Source organism: Lepus europaeus, chromosome 20 (assembly GCF_033115175.1).
Source record: "Lepus europaeus isolate LE1 chromosome 20, mLepTim1.pri, whole genome shotgun sequence".
Taxonomy (NCBI): domain Eukaryota; kingdom Metazoa; phylum Chordata; class Mammalia; order Lagomorpha; family Leporidae; genus Lepus; species Lepus europaeus.
This window is the reverse complement of record NC_084846.1, coordinates 62614218-62636855: the sequence shown is the minus strand read 5'-3', so window position 1 is coordinate 62636855 and position 22638 is coordinate 62614218. Positions and strand designations below refer to the sequence as shown.

General features: G+C 49.9%; 1 protein-coding gene across 1 annotated transcript in view; it reads right to left on the bottom strand.

The window, feature by feature from the left end:
• The window catches only part of SEMA3E (semaphorin 3E), a 256562-nt gene extending 238235 nt beyond the window's left edge, over window positions 1-18327 (bottom strand). Inside the window, exon 1 of the mRNA XM_062179183.1 lies at window positions 18223-18327. The gene's annotated coding sequence lies outside the window, so the exon portion shown is untranslated. The remainder of the gene's footprint in view (window positions 1-18222) is intronic.
• Window positions 18328-22638: the final 4311 nt, after the last annotated feature.

Here is a 22638-nt window from a genome sequence, read left to right as displayed (position 1 = left end):
TATTCCAAGAAATAGTAACCTAGCATCATAGTACTCAGTAATTTAAGTAGGCATACAGTAAATGGTTAAATAAGTGATGTATGCGTAATTTAATAAATACCGAGATCTCCTTTTATATGATGTAAACAGCTCAGAATGGATAGAATGAGATTAGAAGTGGGGATTTCCTTTGTATTCTATAATACTGTCTGCAGAATCCATGCTGGAAGTTTAGTGATGAGTGCGCGGCGTTACTTTGTGACATTATTTTGTTCACTGGCTTTGGTGTGTTTATGGAGGTTTACAAATAAAAGCTGAAACATACGCCTACAGCTAACAATAACAATGTGCGTAAGACTTGTTTAAAGAAAGTAGGCAGGGGGCGGTTGTCTAGCCTAATGGTTAGGGTGATAGTTAGATATCTACATCCTGTATCAGAGCGCCAGTTCAAGTCCCAGCTACTCCACTTCTGATCCAGCTCCCTGCTAATGTGGCTGGGAAGCAGCAGAGGATGGTCCAACCTGTCGCCCGCCAGGGAGATCCAGATGGAGTCCCTGGCTCCTGGCTTTGGTCTGGCCCAGGCCTGGCTGTTGCGCCCATTTGGGGAGTGAACCAGCAGATGTGGGAGATTCCTCTCTACGTCACTCTGCCTCTCAGATAAATAAATACATAACTCTTCAGAAAAATAAAAGCAGTACCATTTTTGCTTTACAAATCTCATGTTTAAGTGCATTTAGACTTTGCAATTGTATTTGCTACCATATTCTTAGACTATAGCCGTTCTATACTAACCCGAGATAATGACTGAATCTAAAGGAACCATTCCACTTCTTAAAGAAAAAGCGGACTTAGTCTGCAGAACAATGTAAGGGAAAGCTTTTATTTCTCCATTTCCTCATACGGGTGAGACTGTCATGTGAAATGTAACAGAACAGGTAGCAAAAGATTAGCCGCCTCTCTCTCATCGATGCAGATAGCTCAGAAGGCAAATATTAAATTCAAATATGCCTGAGTGCACTTGGGAGAAATCTACAGATAGAAGTGGCAAAAACACTTGGCATAGCAGCCTAAGCCTCCACCTGTAGCAGCAACATCCTCTGTGAGCACCGGGTCAAGACCCAGCTGTTCCACTTCCGATCCAGCTCCCTGCTCATGGCCTGGGAAGGCAGTGCAAGATGGCCCAAGTCCGTGGGCCCCTGCACCTCCACGGGAGACTCGGAAGAAGCTCCTGGCTTCAGATCGGCCCAGCCTCGGCCATTGTGGCCATCTGGGGAATGAACCAGTAGATGGAAGACCTCTCTCTCTGTCTTTCCCTCTATCTGTAACTTCGCCTTTCAAATAAATAAATAAATCTTTAAAAAAATAAATAAAATTTGTTAAAAAAAAAAACACACACACTTCAAAGCTTCCTTCTGCAATAGGCGTGATTTATGGCTGAACGACTCTGTCAGCAGCGTCTGTGTGAAGGTCCAGGTGTGCGGAATTCCAAACCCTACCTGTGAGTTATTGTCAGGAGAGCCATGGACATGGGGGATGCTCCTCGTGACAACGATGCTCTCCTAGGCTTGGACTGTGTTCCCTACAGACCCAACGTTCCCAAGAGGCAGAAGCAGCCGGCAGGCTAGGACTACAGGTAAAGAACGTCTGGTGAGGGTACCCTTACAGCCAAAGCAGAACAAACTACAAAGAGCTCTGGACAAAACAGAGGCTTTTTTTTTTTTTGAGTCAAAAGAAATGATGAATTTTTTTTCCACATATAAAGTCTCCTGGGGAATGAATTTTCTACAGTTTACTATTTGACTCACAAAGAGTTAATGGAAAAAAACTATTCTGAAAAAGATGTCATATGCTTTTTTATAAAACAGGACTTTCTACAAAGACCCAGAGAGACTGGCAAATCTACAAAATGACAGAAATTAAAGTTACAAAATTAAGCAATCGCAGCTATGATGGTATTTTAATTCTGCCATTCTGTTGGGGTGACCATTCCAGATTCTCTTGAAATAAAAAATTGTGAAGACATTTAAAAATCCGTTTGTTTTAGCTGTGAAGAAAGACTGTGTTGTGTCTCTTTGTATTGCATAGTTTTACATTAATCTTTCATTTACTATAGTCACATAATTCTATAATATTCTGAAAGAAAACCAGCAATGACATTTATTGGTTTACATTTTCCTTGAGAGCCAAAGGATATATTTATATACCCTAACAAAAAATGTTGTCTTCAATGTGTGTTAAGTGTCTTCCAAATACTGACATTTTAGAGGGGGCGCATAAAATGTGCATTCTAAACTCAAAAAATAAAAAGAATTTGCACAAGGAATGCAGGTTGTATCGTTCCTAATGAGCCAGGGGACCCCCCCCCCATCACAGCAGAACTGGTTTGTAAATGAGGGACACCCCCCCCCCAGCTCCTGGCCCACCAGGTTCCGGGTGCGGAGATCGAGGGTGCTCCCTCTACCGCACACGTGAACAAGCAGAGCCCGTGTGCCAGCCCCCAGGAGGCTGACGGCCGTCTCAGCACACACAGAGAGGGTGGCCTATTTGTCAAACAAGCTGTGTCAACTCAGGTGGCTTCAATAAGGAGAAGTTGCCGGGTCACCCCAGACCACCCCAGCGGTCCCCTGCTGACCTGCCCCCACTGCAGTAGCCAGGGGAGGGTTACTCTTCGCTAGAATCTTAGGAGACACGGGGATTTCCTTTGCCAGGGAGCGATTTCACTTGCGCTCCAGGAAAATGCACAGATCCAGAGGGATGTGTGTGCACAGCCACGCGTCTGGCTGCCTCGGCCACCATGACTCCAGCGTGGCGGGCATCACCAGACTTCCCACCATGGTCATCGAAATCCTCCCCTGGGCACGACGTCCCCAAGCCTTCCCAAGCTGCAGTCCCTACTTAGAGCACCTGGGGTCAGAGGAAGAGACAGCAGATGCCACGTGACCAGCACTGGTCTCAGCCACCGAGTGCAATGACCAGGTCCCCTTCCGCAGGTCCCCCCTCCCTCCTTTCTGTCAAACACCTACCCAACAATCAGCAGGTGCTAGGTTCTGAATGCATTAACAATTCTTCCATTTCCTCTTCAGCACAAGCAGTGAGACAGGTGCTACTTAGGATCCACCTGTTCCAGGCAGAGAAAGACAAGGGAGGAACCCAGGACCCCACTACCACGCCTGCTTCTACCACATTTGTTTTCTAAACAGTGCTTAAAACTGGGGGAGCTAAGTGCGCACCACACCCAATTTGCTCGTCTCCAGCAGCCAGGTGCCAGGGAGCGACAGCGCGAGGAGGAAAGCATTTTAGGAAAACGGGGATCTGTTTTCTCAGCGTCCAGGCCGGCAGGAGCGGCTAGAGAATGAAATGAAATAATAAAGTTCGGAATGGGCCCACCCCGAATTATTCAGATGCCAAAGTCAGCCAGTCCCAGCTGTGACGCTCGCTCTGGCTCCATCCTCCACGAGCGCCGTCTGGGGGAGTGTGGGCTGCCGGCTGCAGTGGCAGCTGGGCCTGTTTGTTAAGGGGGGAAAACAGGGAAGACAAAGATAGATTCTGGTGGCTCAGGGCGTGAATGGGGCGTGGAGGCCGGAGATGCAGCATGGCTGTGGCACACGTGTGCCTTGGGGACAGGTCCCTGCGCAGGGCCTTTGCTGGCAAGCATGGTGTTTTTTTCTTTTTCTTTCTTTCTTTTTTTTTTTTCTAGCGAAAGTTAACTCATGGCAATTTTGTAATCATTTTCTCCCATTAATGGTATTCTGGACTTTCAAAAAATGAGGCAACGAACCCACGGTCTGTGCCAACAATGCCGTGGGCATAAATTAGCAGACTAAGGGGATGAACAGCATTGGACTGTTGCTATCTGTTGACTGGAAATGCAGATATGTTGCAGGCAAAATTATGCATCCCAAGGCGTACACTTGTGTTTATTTTACATCTCCTGGAGCGCTGGTCCATCAGAGGCACCACTGTGTTTCTGAAGACTGCCGATTCCTGCGTTGTTAGTGTGTAGATCTCCCCACTGGGATTGATCCTCTCGCTTTATTTCTTTTTTCTTTCTGATTTTCCTCCAATTTTATTCATTCTTAAGCCTTACAGAGCTCCTTTTTTTTCCTCTGGTTATGAAAAATTCGTCTAGAATCCTAAAATATATCAGACTTCAGTTTGGGCATACACATTTTGGAGCAAGTTTAAAACATTTGGCAAAAAAATCTGTTAAAAGCAGTGCCCAGTCCGTAACTTTTGTCTCACTTCTGAGAAATATAATGACAAGATGTGATTCCGTTCTTTGACATGTAAGCGTAACTGACTTCACTATAATATTTTTCTTCTTCCTACGGCTATTTAAATATTATTACAGGGGAATTTTGCCTGGAGCATCCTACGGAAGCCAGACCATATTAATGTGTGGCAGAGACTGAACACTGCTTCTCTCTAATGACGGAGTTCTCACAATATCTTTTGGTGGCTTGTGCGATCCACTCCAGCATTTCACAGTCCTGGTTTTTTCCTTTTAACTTTTTTCTTTCTGGACAAAACAAAAAGGGAAAGTTCTGCTTCGCATATTAGTGGAAATGGACAATGACACAGATTGTATCCTTCGACTTTTAAAAGGTTTCCATTTTTCCGTTTTGATCTACATTTTAAATAAGAGTGGTGTGGCTATTCTAAGAATGCACCATATGGTTCACTCGCGTTTGTCCATTCTCTACGCTGACAGCAAGCTCAACATCCTGGTACTCTAAGCAGTTACCATCATCTAAGCAGAAATACGAGTGACACGTGTGTTGTGACAATGTCATGCTTGCAATTTCTTTCTCCTTTCTTGTTTTTTATTTTCCTTGAAATGCGGAAAAATAAGCTGTATTTCATCAATAATTTAGTGGCTTTCAGAAGGACCCATTGGAGAGGCTGCTTGGTGTGGCTGACCCCACAGTGGGGGGCTGGGTTCAGGTCTCAGGCCTGCTGGGATCCCAGCTCCCAGCCGCTGTGCACCCTGGAGCAGCAGGTGATGGAATGCTGCCACCCAGCCATGGGGGAGACCCTCACCGAGTTGCCCTCCCGGCTGTGGGGCAGGCGTGTGGGGAGTGAACCAGCCGGCAGGAACTCACGCTCACTCTCTCTGCCTCTCAAAAACGTAAATTTTACTTTCCATTATTTCCTCCAACCATTTGCTTAAAAATTTTTTTTTCTTGTTTTGAAGATAGACGAGATGCTATTTTCTGTATATTTATTCAGACAGCTTGACTTTAGTTTGTAAAACTAAAATGGCTAAGGGCTTTCCATTTCCTTTATTATGCACTTCTAATACTGCTAAGAATACTTTCTTCTGGACTGTATTTTTGGCATCTCTGTGTATGTCTTCAGTTTCATGCTAGGTGTACTGTATCTGATTAATTGGTGCCAAAAAGGGAAAAAAAAAAAACTCTTCAGGTTATAGCATTTAAAAATATACTGTGGATTGATTTTGGTAAGTTAAACACATATATAGCAAGACAGTTTTACGTTTTATAGATTCAGTAAAATATTAGGAGGATCAATCCTGTCTCAACCTGGGTTAAGAAAAATGTTAAAATACCTTGCATAAACTAAGCACAAAAACTTATAATCACAGCTTTTTCTTCTCATACGTTACTACCAACAGCTACGCTTCTAGAAGGTTGAATATAAAGCAATATGGTTTATTATTCATAAGATGTCGTTGCAGGAGAACAAACTGATTAAAAGAAAAAAAAAAAACCCAGAACTCTTTCTTTGGGGCGGTTAGGGCCTTCCTCAAAAACCAAGATGGTGGGTACACCAAGATGGTGGGTACACTGCTGTTACTCGTCCACAGCTCTGGCTTTCTTAGCTTTCTGCTTGGTCGAGTTCTCATGCGCCCGTCTCTGGCCCTGTTTCTTCAGAGCGCCTCACCGTGGGGAAGAGATGTTCCGTGGGACACTGGGAGATCACGAAGGGAAGAAAGGCTGTGTAACACGGGACAACACGCCTAAGAACGGTCCAGATTCTACTACCCTCTCCTTCCCCTAACATACAGAAATTTTAATTAACGACTAATTTTAAGGCAGTTCTGGATTCACCTTCAGATTGGGCAAATTTTTCTTGCCTTCTCAATGCTCCCTCCATCCCATCATTTCATTTTCTGCCTTCTCTAATAAGAACGTATTTTTGGTGGTATCCGACAAAAGAACTGAGATTGGCAATACTAACGTGAACAGATACAGCAAGTACGTTCTGTACATTGGATGCAAGAGATAAAATGCATTTATTAAGCACTTAAATTTCATTAGCGTCTAAGAATTCAGACAATAAAATGTAATGCAACCGTTTTCCAAAGTTTCAAAGCCTGCTTTTAAACTTGCAGTGACCATGTATTACTCATACAAAGAAAATGAGAATTCCTGAAAACCACAGAGAAATGGGGTAATTCAATGTAGCAAGAACAGAGACCACGTACGAGGCTAACTGCGTGCAGTAGTTATGATCACAATGGAATTAAAGTAATTAGGTACCCAGGGGAATCGTGCTCCTGGGCGGACACAGGGCATTACGTGTGGTGGGAAGACTGGAGCGAGGCAGAGTAAGACGTGCAGCGGATCTGCCCAGAGTTTCTTACTGCGGCTCCTCCTGCTCATCTTCCAGACTGAATTCTGGATCTCCATACCTCATGGCATCCTGTCTTCAGGTTCAGTGCATTAAAAAGCTTTGTCTTTGTCTTGAATCGCGGCTCGCGACTCGTCTCCTTTTAGACTACAGCTACGCATCTTGGAAGTAGGGTTGAATAAGGGGTGTGTATGCATTGAGCTTTTTATTTTACAATAGTGATCGATATGCAGAGAAGCTGTGGCATCACCCTACATACCCAGAACCAGTTCCCCCTATTATTAACATCTCACATTAGCATGGCACATTCACTGGTTAATGGACCAACACCGATACATTATTTATTGACTAAAATCCATACTTTACTCAGATTTCCTTAATTTTTTCCCCAATAACCCTCCACAACCCCAAGATCGTAGTTAGGGTACCACACCGCATTAATGAGACTGGTTAATTTTTATCCTTAAAACTCAAACCTGACGCTCAGAGCACTGACGAAGCTCAACAAATACTCACGGAACAAGTGAGTGACACAATGAACACATGTGTCCCAAAAAGACACGGAAGCTCTCCGGTCCCTGAGGGCGTGCGACAAAGGGAACGTGGATGAGATACCCTATCATCGCTACATCTGGGAGGGGTCGAGGGATGAAGCACGGGGCGGCGTCCTGAGTCACTAAGCCCAGGGGAGGTCAGAGCCGACGCAACAGGATGACCTGCTTGTGACATCCCGGCGTCACCGGTCCGGGAGAGATCAAGGTCCGTGGTGCCAGAGGGAAGAAGGGCGTGAGACATCCTAACAGTTACGTGCTGGAGGGAGTCGGTGCGAGACAACGAGACAAGGGCCGAGGGGCGCCTGGCATCTCAGTGTCATCGCGTCCAGCAAAGCTTCCCACCAGGGGATGATTTTTTTTCTCTTTTCTTTTCCACCCCCACCCCTACCCCCCAAGGGGTTGATTTTTTAAAAATCTTACAAAAAATACTGCTCCACAACTGACCAACACTAGACGTTCTCCTGTGAGCTCAGTCACGGGATGATGTGCCACAATTTACATCACACATAATCACCGAAGATATTTAACACGTGCCACGTTGTGATCAATATCATATACGATCAGAGGTAATAGGAACGATACTAGCTGCAGGGTGAGAGTATGGTTAGAGTCCTATGAATCCGAGTACACGTAAGACCAAAGCTGTCATCTGGACATTTGAATAGATGACCCCTCCTAGCTGATGGACCCGAGAGAGGACAAACGGTCCTACAGACCCGACTCTCCAGTTCCCAAGGGCGGCTGCCGCTGCCCGCCCGCGGACCACACTCCCAGTAGCACTGGCTCAACCCCAGGTTCCGTCTCCACTCTGCCTCCAGCTTGGCAGAGGGGCAGAAGAAACTCCTCGCCAATCATCCCCTCTGCAACGAGACCCAACCCAGCCTCCTCCAGGTGAGCGACGGAGCAAGAGCGCTGCCTCTTATAAAAATGAGCTCGGAATTTGTAACTTTGTCATTTTGACCATAACATGGACATTCACTTCAGAAAAAGAAAAAAAAAAAAGCAAACACTCAGGTCGTAGTTACAGGATTTAAAAATGACCTGAAGAATTAATTTTACACTGTCCACAGGGTCTTATAAAAAATACTTCTTGACCTTATGGACATTAAAGTATACTTAAGGACAATTATATAAGTTAGAGGCTATTGCGAGACATAATCCCATGATGGATACATCTACATGGTGACAAACCTAACTTGTCCCCACAGTGATCCTCTGAGGTACACAGTGGTCATTCGTCTTTATAACCATAGGAAGGGAGGCAAAGCAAGACGGGGCTGGAGGAACCCAGGTCTCCGCAGCTCCATGGCGGCACCCAATCTCAGATGCTGCAGATGCACACCGGGGGCTTCAAGCTGCCAGCTTCCTGTACCACACGCTGTCTCCTGCTAACATTTTCCAGAGGGTTTGGGAGGAACCAGATACACACGGAGGCCTGGATCTGGGAGGGACGCTGCGTCTCAGTCTTGGGCAAAGGGCCATCAGGGCGGTAAGCAGCTCTCTGCAACACAGTCGGGCCAGTTCCTAGGGGGCCGCAGACCCCCAGGGTCTCCCAGACTCAGAACCGAAAGCGCCCTCGGTGCTGTGGTTTCTTAGAAGGAACTGGTGAGCAGGGAAGACTCAGAGGCCCAGCTGCTGGCTGTCTCCTTCTCTGGGCTGCTGTCCTTTCTGATTCTGGGCTTGGTCTCATGACCTAAAACCACCGGAGAGACCCATTCTGAGCGATGCTGCTCCCTTGCTCTTTCCTGCAAATAAAACCCCTCCTCTTGTCCTGGCTTCCCCGAGTGGAAGCCTGAAACTCCCAGAAAATGAACCAAGACCGCAGAGGTATAGATGGGTTCCCATCAGCGACATCCTGACTGCTGTGTGACTTCGGTTGAGCGCCAGACTCGGCTGGCTGGAGGGCTGGGCTCCCCTCTCCCGTTCCAGGGCCCCAATTCCTCTCCTGCACAGATGCCACAGTCCCGAGGTGCCCGAGAGCACAGGGTCCCACAGGAAGAACAAGACCCACTGTCTGGTGGCAAGGAAGCACTTCATGCCATATTTCAGATATTTCCTAAGTCATGGATTTCAATCAATGTTGAATGCCTAATGAGTTTCAACATTTTTTTCTTAACAAAAAAATGCAAAGGTCATGTTGTCTTAATATTGAATTAGGCAGCAAAAATGCATGATCTGCTACCAGTATGTCTTCTTTCCACTGTGGGTTCGAGGTGGAAGAGAAATAAGACAGGAGAGGAGGAGGAAGAGGAGAGCTGGAGCCCACCACACCCAGGCGTGGGACGCAGCAGTGATAAGAGAAAGGGAGGAGAGCTTGTGGGGATAACGCAGGGATGACAAGTGCATGGACGGGGAGATTCAAGAGGGGAAGGCAGCACAGATGAGCGACTCCGACTGCTGGGTCAGGCAGCCATCTGGTCACCCCAGCTGCTTCACTCAATACAGTACGGCCAGCAGAGAGCGGAACAGGCGGAGCGCGCCAGCGCGTCTCCTCGTGTGTGTTTTACTCAAGCAGCCATAAATAGTTGCTCAGGATTCCTTCGTTTCCTTGGTCCCCTTCTCACCCCACCCCCACCAGACTCCCCTTTGAGAAACACGGCTCGCGAGGCTCTTGTTCTAGCCGACTACCTGCTCACTGAACACGGATGCACGCCCACCGGTGTCGGGAGCTGCACCTGGCACCAGCTGTCCTACCTGTTCCCCCAGGGAAACGCAGGGCAGAAGCCCGTCCCTCACTCCCCCTGCACACCCCCCGCTGAGCCGACAGCTGCCCACAGGACCTGGCTTAGTTTAACTTCAGGCAGAGTGGTCTGGCTTCGGTAACATTAGTTCGCTTCCATTCCACAAAGCTGGGTCTACAGTCACCATTGTTTGTCGCTGTGTAGTTTGTGGATTCCCAGGTGCCAGCAGATAAAATTTCAACTCTCCTTAAGTTATGAACAAAATATTCCTACAGTAACTTTCAAACACGAGAGACAGCGATGTCCCCCGTCCCTTCAAGGCATCTACTCCAGTAGGAGCTGGCTCTTGTGAAAGAAAACCTTTGCTGTCAAGCTTAAAACTTCCAGAAGCTTCTTCCCTCATTTTAAGTTGTAAGTTAACAATTAGCTCATGATTGCTTTAGAATAAGAAAGGAGGCAGTGTAGACGAATTCTCACTGAACCCCCCCCCCTTTTTTTTTTTTGACAGGCAGAGTGGATAGTGAGAGAGAGAGAGACAGAGAGAAAGGTCTTCCTTTTTGCCGTTGGTTCACCCTCCAATGGCCGCTGCGGCTGGCACATCGCGCTGATCCGAAGCCAGGAGCCAGGAGCTTCTCCTGGTCTCCCATGCAGGTGCAGGGCCCAAGCACTTGGGCCATCCTCCACTGCCTTCCCGGGCCACAGCAGAGAGCTGGCCTGGAAGAGGGGCAACCGGGATAGAATCCGGCGCCCCAACCGGGACTAGAACCCAGTGTGCCGGTGCCGCAAGGCGGAGGATTAGCCTGTTAAGCCACGGCGCCGGCCGCTGAACCCCTTCTGATTCATCTGGAATTTATGAAAAGCTTTCCAAGGCTTGAGTATTCTACCACATTGACCTGCATTAGCTCCTTGAATCCTCTCAAAGTTCTACATCTTCTGTCACAACGGTTGAGGATGAGAAAATCATCTCGGACAACGTAAGTAACTTGTTCACACCAAAGCCAGGTTGGAATCACGCGGCCTCCTCTGAGGCCAGGGTTTCCAGGCCCCTGAAAGCACAATGGGAGAGTGTGACGAGACCTGGGCCTACCCGCTTCCTGGCTTCACCGTGCCAGGGCCATGGATTAAAGCCTGGCGCAGACTGTGCTGACGGTCTGTAGTTACAAGGGGCAGGTGTGGAAACACATTTCAGAGCGCCAGAAGCCAGGCAAGTTAATGGCTTTCCCTTTCATTTTTCCATACCAGTCAGGGGGGGCCACAATGCCAGGGCACTGGCCACACTGGGGAGGTGGTGGGGATATCCTGAACCAGGCAGGCAGAAAGCTTCTTGAGTTATCAACTCCCTTGGCCACCACAGGGCCACACGAGGGCCAGGGATCAAGTCCTCATGGTGCCTGTTCTTGAAATGATCGTGTAGTTAGAAAAATGCTCTCGGCACCAGAGACTGTAGCTCTTGGTTTAAAGACGGCACGGACATCCTTTTCACGCCCACCCAATACCCAGCCTCTAAAATACCCAGTCTGGTCACTCGCCTCCTGATTATGAGCCCAGAGAACGATGCTTAAGGAATACCCACGGGCACCGGCAGGTTCTCCTATGCTTCCAATGTTAGATGAAACTATGTGAAAAAAATAACCATCATCCTTTGTATAATTTATGGAGCATTCCTAAGCATCAGACATTGCAACTACAACTACTAACAGCATCGTGGCACTGTTTATTGAAACTAAGAAGCTAAGCTAAAGCTCCACTCTCTTTGGGAAATGGTCTAAGTGATAGAATTTCAGATCTGGTACATTTCTAACTCTCTGCAAGGCCACTCGGGCAGGCGTGCAGGCCGAGTGCCATTTCTGGATCCTGTAGCCCACACTCCAATACATCGCACACCCAGGTCAAGGCGTGGGTCTTTGCCACCCTCTCACCACCCAGGGAGGATTTCTGTAGATATCACTGAGGAAATGAAATTTACTCCACAGATTGCTGACAATTTCTACCAGTGACAACAACTTGAGGATGCGCTGCTTTATTAGATCGTCATAGGACTGAGGGGGGCGGTGCCGGCATTGTGGTGTGGCAGGTTAAGCCCCCACCTAGCGCACCGGCATCCCATATGGGCACCGGTTCAAGCCCCGGATGTTCTACTTCCAATCCAGCTCCCTACTAATGTGCCTGGGAAGGCAGTGGAGGATGGCCCAAGTCCTTGGGCCCCGTGCCCACATGTAAGACCCGGATAAAGCTCCTGCAGTCATTTGGGTAGTAAACCAGCAGATGGAAGCTCGCTCTCTCTCCCTCCCTCTGTAACTCTGCCTTTCAAAACAAAAACAAAAACAAAAAAAACCTGAGAAGTAGTCTCATTCCAGAAAGAAAGAGAGGCCACCCCTCTAAATGACAAATCTCTAAATGATATGGACAGCAAAATTATGACAACCCAAATTTTGGAAAGAATATGTTATTATAAAAACAAAGCTGTCACATGTATTTATTAACCAAGAAGAGGTATTGATTATTTTATGTACAGAATACTGTCAGCACCAAAAATTTTCAAAATGGTTACACAAATTATTTTTCAGCTCCAAATCTGCCCAGTTCACTTACAAATTTCACTGCCTCTTTTTCCTCACCCTGACTTCCTCTTGTCCTATTTTCTTCAGGTTTAAAATTTTTTTGACTTATTTTCATTTTATTTGAGAGAGAGAAGGAAGGGAAGGAGGCGGAAGGGGGGGGCGGGATCTCCTGTCTACTGGTTCATCTCCCCCATGCCCACAATAGTGAGGATTGGGTCAGGCTTAAGCCAGGAGCCTGGAACTCCACCCAGGTCATTCCCACTGGTGGCAGGGACCCAAGTACTTGAGCGATCACCTGCTGCCTCCCAAGGTGCATATCAGCAGGAAACTTGTATTGGATGCAGAGCTGAGATTTGAACCCAAGCCCTCTGATTTGGGATGTGGATGTGCCAAGGGGTGACTTAACCATTCCGCCATGTGCCAACCTCCTGGCCTTATTTCTAGTCTGGAGAACAATTACCTTCTAATTCTCATTTCTAATAAGCAGCATCGACATTAGAAGTGAATTAACTCATAGACCCATTCAAGAACTTTTGCATTTGCAGGTGCGCCAACATGAAGCAGGGGCAATTCTTGTCTGTAGCAAAAACAAAAATTCACGGGGTGGCACTATCTACAGTCCTTCCATGGAGTCCCTCTACAGAAAGCATATTTTATATAAAGCAAACTCAATCAAATGCATTGCCGTTGCTCACATCCTAACCAGAGCTGTTTTTCTAATAAAGACTGTTAGTAAATCCACCATTGAAACTCTCACTGGCTCTCCTTGATGGAGTTCTGGGTCTGTAGGCCAGTGTTGACTCCTGGGTCCTATTTAACCACTCGTTTATGAATCCCGTCTTATGGCCAGTTTTATTTATTAGCTCACAGGGATGTATGACTAATATCATTGATACATACTTAGTGACCGGATGAGGAACGAAAGCTATGAGATGGGTCAGGAAAAACTGGCTCAGTCACTGCATCGGTTTTTATTTGCTCTGCATACAAAATAAATACCACAGCCTCCAGGATGACCAGACTCTTATTTAGCATTGTTCTCTTCTAGAATCCAAAGTATTTTTTTTCCTTATAAATGGAAAGAATTATAAAATGTGTGGCATAGGGTGGCTATGTGTAATACATGGATATATGAAGCTTTTATAGCAAAAAAAAAAATATTGGCCATGAACATTGGAACATGCACAGATGATGTAACCATCTTCCAATTATAAGTAAAGGTCAAATGTATGGAAGATGGGATTTGGAGAAAAGTCAGTCTATCAGGATAAACGACACATTTTTACGCTATGTATGACCAACTTCTGTCATAAATAAATAAGTGCGGGGTCCTGGCACTTACTGAAGTCTAAATTCATGCCTTTCCCAAGAGCTCTTCTCGTTAGGACATGCTTCCTTCCAACATTCTCGATTTATTATCGGTCCTCTGGCAACATCAGTGACATCATCATTTTAGATCACCAAGTACATTCAGAGACATTGTTGCTCCATTTGAATCTCTAAACACACATATATTAAATTCTAAAAAAAAAAAAGTGAAAAATGCAAGTAAACAAAGATTCCCTATTTTTCAAACTGAGGTGCGGGCTCTTCCCATCATTCCAGGGAGGAGGATTATAGCCGAAGTCGAGACCCCCCAACTTCAAACCCTGAGCTCTCTGAACCCTGACAAACCTGAATGGTATTGAACTCTCAAATGCAGACATACTAACATTCTCTACCACACCCTCCGTACGTATGGATATATACTCTATGCTTCCATCTACATTTATAATGTCAACGTATTTCTGAGCGCTCCTCGGCCACGTCTGTGCCTTTATTTAACTGTCTCTTCCCCAGCCATGCCAGGAGGGGTTCCTGCCTCAGCAGCCATCTCCTTGGCTTCCGCCACCCCATCCTTCCTGGCTGGAACTTGGAACATTTCTCCATTTGCCAGGCCCCTTGACTGGATTTCTAGGGCTTTCCACGTGCATCGATTCCTTCTTTGACATGGATCTTGGCTCCTTTGTTTTTATCTTCCTTGAGCTCCATGATCAGGAAGGTGGATTTTGCCTTGCAGGATGGTGACAGATAAGGAGAAAGCAGCTCTCAGCAGGCAGGAGCAGCCAACCCACCAGGACCCTCCGCCCTTCCTTCTCTTCCTTGACTTCTGTCATGAGGATGGCAGTTCTTATCTAGTCAGTTTACTTGAGAAGCAGAAAGAGAGGTGGGTAGAGGGGGAAGAGGGGAGGTAGAGGGGAGAGGAAGGGAGAGGAAGGGAGAGAGGGAGGGGAGGGGAGGGGAAGGGAGGGAGGGATAGGGAGGGAGAGAGAGGGGGAGACGGAGAGAGAACGAACAAATAAGGCTCCCATCCACTGGTTCACTCCCCCAAAAGCCTGCAAGAGCTGGGCCTGTGCCAGGCCAAAGCTGGAAGCTGGGAACTCAATCCAGATTTCCCACAAGGAGGCTGAGGACCCAGCTGACCTGAGCCATGGCCACCATCTCCCATGGCGTGAGTTAGCAGGAACCTGGGATTCAGGAGCAGAGCCAGGGCCGAGAGGCAAACCCTATGATGTGGGACGTAGGTGCCACTCAGGGTCTTAACCACTGGGCAAAACATCCCCCCATAGCTATTTATATATTTTCTTGTAAAAGAAATACATTTAAAGATTTACTTATTTACTTGAAAGTAGAATGAGAGAGAGATCTTCTTCCACCTGTTGGTTGGCTTCCCAAATGGCCACAACAGCTGGGGCTGGACCAGGCTGAAGCCAGGGTCCCAGCACTGCACCTGGGTCCCCCACCTGGCCAGCAGGGGCTCGCGCCCTGGAGCCGTCAGCTGCCGATTTCCCACGGGCATTAGCAGGGAGCTGGATGGGAAGTGCAGCAGCTGGGACTGGGGCTGTGAAATGCAAGGCTGCCTTTGCGAGCAGTGGCTTATCCCACTGCACCACGATGTCGGCTTTAAACTTTTGGGCAGAATATTATAGTTTCGCATTAATCATACCCTCTTTGGCTGAGCTAATTTACCTTCATGTACAACTACTCATAATCTTTCAAATATTTGCCTGATACATTTAACCTCAATACAGACCTTGACCGAAAATTCTTACAGAGCAGCACGGCAGCTTGACATTTCCATCTTTTCTACGTTTTAATTTTTAGCTCTGTTTATCTTGTAGCTGTAAAGTACAGGAAAGGGTAAGAGTCTTATGGCAACAAGAGGAATCCTCTGTCTTTTTAGCCCCAAGGCTCGCCCTAAGTTAGTGTATTTTCGTCACACTGGGACAGGGTAGGGATTCAGAGGGAGGAGGTGGAAGGCAGCCTAGTTCCTGTGGGCGGAGGCAGAGGGGAGATGTGCCCAACACCCACCACCTTTCCACCTCCCCGGCTCGTCTCCAGCTCTTCAGTACGCGACGTCCAGAAATGGAGGAGCGTGGAGGGGAGGGAAGGCCAATTCTCTGGACACTTGTTTCCTGGACATATTTTTACGGTGCTGCGCTCCAGCTCCCTGGTACTTGAACCTTCTCCTCGTCCTTGGGAAGAAGCCCGAGGGGCCTGTGTTCCCAAAGGCCATCTGGGAAGTGGAGGATACGAGGGAAACGCCTGCCCCTCTCCCATCCGGCACAGAGCCCTGTGATGCCGAGAACCTCTGGACCCAGCTGGCATGCCACCCCCGGGGAGCCCACGCGAGTTGTTTGCTGGGGGTGAGGACGGGGTGGGGGGGGTGTTAGCCCCCCTGTAGAGGAGCAGAGACACAGACCTGGTGCTTGTATTCTGAAAGACTGTGCACTCCCTTCTAATATGAAGTATCCAAGTTCACCCACAACCCCAAAGTCACCACTGAAAACCACGCACGACGGCAGATTACTGTGAAGTAACCTGGAAATCTCTAGTGTCTGCGGGGTCCAGGTGCAGCGAGGTAAGGGAGCGGTTCCCAGGTGTCGCTGGGACGGCAGGCCTGCTTCCAGGGGGCTGGGGCACCTGTGGAGCACGAAGCACAGGCCGCTTCGGCTGGGCCGGCAGGGGTGGTCGCTCCGCTGCTGTTGCTACGTCAATCGCACACACAGGACCAATCTAGTTTCAGGGAACACTCTTTCCTATCTCTGCATGGAAACAAACCGTGTGTATTTCCAGTTGGTTCTGCTACATCAAAAGGTTAAGGAAGCCAAAGGGAACACTGGAGGGGCCCGCGGTCCCCACACAGATGCTAGCCGCTCTCCTCCTGCCACCACTCTCACGTCCGGCCCGTGGTGAACACGCACTCAGTCACACTGTCAGGCACAGCGCTGTCTCGCGCCACCCCACACACGATAAGCTCTCCTAAGACACAAACAGGAGATCCCTTGAAAAGCATGGAAAACCCAGGGCCCTGGATGAAGCCTAGGAGAGAACAGCAGGCACCACAGAACGGAAGCTCGCCCAGGCTGGCAACTTATCTGCACCAGACAAACGATGCATTTGCTAAACAAGGCTCTCCCCACGGCCCCCACCCCCGGCATTCCTTTCTGTACATATCCTATCACCTTCAAGTTTTACATCTAGGAATAGTTGATCATGACGGCATGATATCTCATGATACATCTGCCGAAATCAAGAGATTCCTGCTGACGCTGTGTGCCGCGTTTCAGATGCTCTAGCAAGTTAGTGCCAATGTGTTTAAGCCTGTTATCCACCCCACCGTGATGCAGAAAATTGAAAATACTGTTTATTCTAAAAATGAGAGATTTCTGAAGTGAATACTTACTGATGACTGTCCAATAAAGAGACAAAACCCAGCAAACGCAACATAGAAAACCGACGCTGCCCTTTCTGTTTCGTCTCGTGGTAAATATTCCACCTACGTGGAGAAAAGGCAAACTTCTGTCTACAGCATGGGGGAGGGGCAGCCGACGACCTCCCAGCTGAAAACTGTTTCCTTATCTAAGCCTCACTGTTGCACCTGTTGTCTCTCTCGCACTGATTGGTGACAATAAAAGCTCCTTTCCCGATAATTTATTCCGAATTTCTCCTAAGTCAGCAAAGGCACTTTCTCAGAGCCTGGGTTCTGTTTGCTTGTTCACTCCCAGGAGGACCCGCCAACCCTGCTCCTGACTGGTTCCTACTGGTCCTGATGCAAAGCCCAGTGCTCACTTATTTATGAGTGTGTTGTTGCTTTCCAAGACGAAAGAGCAGCATAAAATATTTAAAACACTGTGACAGGCAGGTCTTCAGGAAAGCAACATGAATTTACATGCAAAAAACAGATGCTAATGACCACTGAGCAATCGAGATAGTCAGTTTACCAGGACTGCCAGTACGCTCTGCGTGCTGTTTAGCCACGCATTTAAAAAAAAAACAACTTCATCATCCATGCAACCGGAAAGCTAATTTATATTAATTAGTCGTTCTAATTACATGGTGGGCACTTTGTCGTGGTGGCCAGGCAGTCAGCTCTCTCTGGAGAAAGGGACTCATCTCCTCTTCCCCTCCCCACTTGGGAAACCAAAGCAAACCAGGAACACAAACAAATCGCACCCCCATTTCTGAAGCCCTCCCCGACAATCAATTCACGTCGAAACGCCAGCTGCTACCCCGGGCGCGCAGCCGCTCACAACCTGCCGCCTACCTTCTCGCGTCCACCAGGAGAGAACTTCTCATTAATAAAATCTAATATTTACAAGGCTAAAAAAAAAAATACCACCTCGGAGTGAGCGTGTGATTTCGCACCTTTCCCGACTTGGCAAGCGCGCGCTGTGCTCTTTGGGGGAGTCTGGCACCAGCGTCTCCCAGGTGCACCCTAAGGGTCTCTGGTGACCACAAGGAGCCCAGGAGAGACGACTTGGAAATGTGTCCCCCATCTGTTACAGACAAGAAGGTCTGGAAGGCACTGACCTCTATGTGACAGGCGCAGCCGGGGGTGCGGGGCGTCCGCCGCGTGGCCGCCGGCCCACAGTCCCAGCAGGTGGCCCCCCAGGACCCAGGCGAGGATGCGCGCAGCCCGGGCCATGCCGCCCCGCGCGCCGGGCGAGCCGCGCCGCTCCGCGGGGCAGGTGCGAGTTTTCCTCCGGACTCGGCTGGCGGGCGGCTGGGTGGAAGGCGAAGGCGCTGTCACCAGGAGGCGCGGCCGCCCGGTGCCATCGGCCGGGCCGTGTGGACGCGGAGGAGCGCCGCCGCCTCGGGACGGCTGCCGCGGGGCATTCCCGGGAGGGCGTCCGAGCAGGGGCGCAGCGGCGCGGGCGAGGGGCCCCGGCGCGCGCGCGCGCTCCGCGGCGGCTCCTGCTCCGACTTGCCCGGCGGCGCGTTCCCGGCCACCTTTCCCCGGGCTGATTTAACGGCGAGTGGGGCCGCGCCCCGGCAGGGCGCCGTCTGTCAGCGCCGGGCGCGCAGCGGAGTTCGGGCGGGCGGGGAGGGGCGCGCCTGGCCGCCTGCAGGCGCCGCGGTCCACGCGCCGCGCTCGCCGCCGCCCCCGCCCCACCTAGCCGGGCGGGGGCGTCCCGGGCCGCGGGGAAGGTGCGGCGCGCGGGCGAGTCCCCGGGGAAGGACCTGGGCGCAGGGACCCCTCCGTCCCGCGGGGGTTCTGGCCCCCACCCCAGCGCCGTCCCTTTTAACTCTTTGATGGGCGGTGTGTGTGCTCACGCGCCCGGCTGTCTCCTGGCTGTGCCAGGGCCGAGGGGTTGGCTCCGAGGACACCCCTGGACCCGCGGGAAGCTCGTCCCGTTTCGGGGTGATTCGCGCCGCAGCGGGCGGCCGGCACGGGAGGGAGCGGGTCCGGCCGCCTGGTCCCCGGAGGGCAGGCCCCGGAGAACTCGGGGTGCGCCAGGGTCCTGGCACAGGGAGGGGGTGGGGGTCACCCTGCTCTCAGCCAAACGCTCTGCAGTTGCATAAACTGGCATTTCACGGTTGGGGGTGAAGTGGTAAACCAACGGTGTCGGTTCTGGTTTCTTGCCCTTATTCTGTATTTTAATTGCTACCGACTAAGGAGACTTTTGGAGAATTGACGTTTTGCGGATCACGTTTTTGTCACAAGAAAGAACGCGAGTCGCTTTGCGTTAGAGATAATCCCACCTCCTTCCAGGCATCCTGCACGCCCCGAAGCGTGATGCGTTCCTGCCCAAGCAGAATATATCTAGCCCAGTGTAAATGTCACTGGATAGTATAAATAATTAGATTTCCGAGGTCCACGAAAGATAACAAACCCTAAACGTTATTTAACAGCAAAGCGACATGAAACATTTCGAGACTTCTAACCTGGGGTGGTCTCCGTAGGCACCAGCTGGAGGGGGCATAGACCCGGCGTGAGCCGCTGTGCCTTGGTCCCCCTCTTGCTCCAGCTGCGTTATCTACTGGGGGCGCAGGAGTAGTAGCCGTGCTGCCCGAAGGTCTGCTACAGAGTGTCGCTTCTGAGGGCTCCGTGCCTGTCCAGACTCTGTGGCAGCTCTGAGCCGGTTCATTAGGACACGGATGCCCGCTGTGGATGTCCACGGCGGGACACGGGTCACAAACGCCAAGACTCCGCTGTGGCTTCACCCGTAGCCCTTCAGGTTAGATTAAGGCTCTGTGGAAGCACAGGCCAGGAGAAAGCGGGGTGGGCTACTCACCCCTGCCCTTGCTCAGCCTGGTTACCCCTCCTCTGCAGCCTCCCACTTCCTCTGTACCCTCTAGGAGACAGGCAGACGGTGCCAGAGGATGATGTTAAGAAAACCAAGCAGCCAGAATTATCCCAGAGCCTCAGCTTTAGCCGCTCACCTAGGAACAAGGAGTCTTTGGGACCAAAGAAATCATTCACATCATCAAATAGAGTAGGAGGAATCTTCAGGAGCTGGTCACCGTGCAGTTTACCACCCCAACAAGACACCTTTCTTGTGAGTAAGAGGCTTCAGTTAATGGTTACACCCAGGAGTATGCTGTGGCTATGCTGTGGCATAGCGGGTAAAGCCGCCTGCGGTGCTGGCATTCCATATGGGCACCGGTTTGAGTCCTAGCTGCTCCGCTTCTGATCCAGCTTCCTGCTAATGTTCCTGGGAAAGCAGTGGGCCCCTGCACCTGTGTGGGAAACCTGGAAGAAGCTCCTGGCTCCTGGCTGCAGATGGGCCCAGTTCTGTGATCATTTGGGAAGTGAACCAGTGGATGGGAGATTTTTTTTTTTCTCTCTCTCTCTCTAATAAATTAATTTTAAAAAGTTACATACACACCTAGATTGATATAGACAAACCGGACAACAGGGTCGCACTACTTGGGAGAAATGTCTAGATACCCTTGGGAAACATGTAAGAGGAAATGAAGGGGAAACTGACTCACCACCAACATTGAGCGCAGAGCTTTAGTGGACTGGGCGCTGCTGGGATTGGAAACAATGTCTGGCGATATGACTGTAACGGACGGGGCAGGAGCCAGGTTCCCAGTCTGTACCACATCACCCGGGATGGAAAACTCGATGTGGTGAGAAACGGCCATGCTGAAGGCACTGCTCGCAACGTACAGCGTCTCATTCCGAAACCTCCCCTTGTGGCCTGCCTTGCGTCCTTGTACGAGGAGCAGCTCGGGCACAAACAGGGCTCCCCCACTGCAGGCTCTGTCACTGGTTCCCCACTTATAACACAAGAGCACCTGGCTTCCAGAACAATCTGCTGCCAGATTGGCACTAGTGAAGAGTGGATTCCCACGCGCCATTTTCCCTGGTTGCCCAAAAGCTTGCAGTCTAAGATTGGAGTTTTACGGAGGTTCCTCTAGGACAATGTCTCCCAACCTTAGACATCTGTGTGCCGCCTCACCGTTTTTGTTATAAAAGCATCATACCTGCAACGAAAATTCAACTTAGAGTTTACGTAAAAGGAAAGCCTGACGTCACAGGCCTATGTGCTAGCAGAGGCTTCCAACGAACTGTGAAGGCTTGTCCCCAGACCACGCAAAACCGCCTTGCTGACTGTGGGAGACGGCCTTTACCAAGACCCTCACCAATAGCCCTTCCTTCTCTCCTTCCTGGGACGATGGGGGACTCCTTCCCAGGCCCTGTGCAGTCGCCTGAAGCCATCTGACTGCGTCTGGCCAAAGCAGTATGAGCAGAGACGGCATCGCACCCTCAAGTCCTGTGGGCAGGACGGGAGGAGGACCCTGTTGAAATGGCAAGTGGCGGGATGGAAGAACCTTGGGTTCCAAGTCACCGCATGGGGGGCGGTTGCTCTGGAAAGATGAACAGATCTGCAGCAGCCCTTCTCTGAGCTGAAAGCCACGGCCTGGGGTTAAGCTGCTTGATCTGCCTGTTACCAGGACAGAGCCTCGCCCCTGCCCCTGGACACGCACACTCTACCCGCCTGCTCTGGGAACAGTGCTCCAGGACAAACGTATGGCAGCAACAAGCCGCTGGTCTGGGTTCCTTCCTATCTGTCACTGAAACCGAAATGGAGACATTACTAATGCAGCCCAGGAAAGATTGGATGCTGGCAGCCTGAGGAAGCGGCAGAGGGAGTCCCTGTGCATGGAGTGGAAATGCCCTTAGCCTTTCCGACTGCACGTGATATGCAAAAACGACGTCATAGAGACTATAGGTGAGCCAGCTGGAACTCCACCACAACACGTTCCGACTGGAACCCAGGTGTCAGGGGAGCAGTGATGGTGAACCTCCTAGAGCCAAACAGAAGATTACTCTGCGGGAGTCATGGCGTCTGAGCATCACCGTCTGTGGCTGGCCCTGCCGCGCTGGTGGTCTCAGGTCTGGAGCACTGCAGGTGTCCCACCATGGTGAGCGGCTGTGGCTGCTCCCGGGGTGCGTGAGCCCACACTGCTTACTGCTACTGTTCTTGGTCTTGGAATTTCTGAGGGATGGAAATAGTCTGGACTATTCCCTCATTCAGGGAGGCAAGGAGGCGCAGCCAAATGGATCACAACCTTCCTCCTGGCACTGAGCTGCTGGGAAGACCCTGGGGAGCGACTTCCCTCCCGAGGGTGCCAGCCAGGACCCGGTCTGCTCACCTGCCTGAAAGAGACCGACTGACACCATTCTGATGTCGTCACCCAGATGGCTAACAATTCAATAACTTGGCCTTTTATTTTTCTACTTGACTGTCAACTCACCAAAACAAAAAAGGCTCATAAAATGTGAGCGAAAGTGTTCTTTTTAAAAATTTCCACACTTGTTTTTGACTGACACTAGGATTCTTCTCACGTTCCTTAGATGCCAGGTAATCGAGAGAAACAGAGGCGGCATTTTGAACGGAGGGACTGGTGATGTTCCTCTTGTCCTTTCTGTAGCAAAATGACAGGTGTCATTACCCAGAAGCCCTTGAACTTGCAGATCCTGGGAGATTTCCT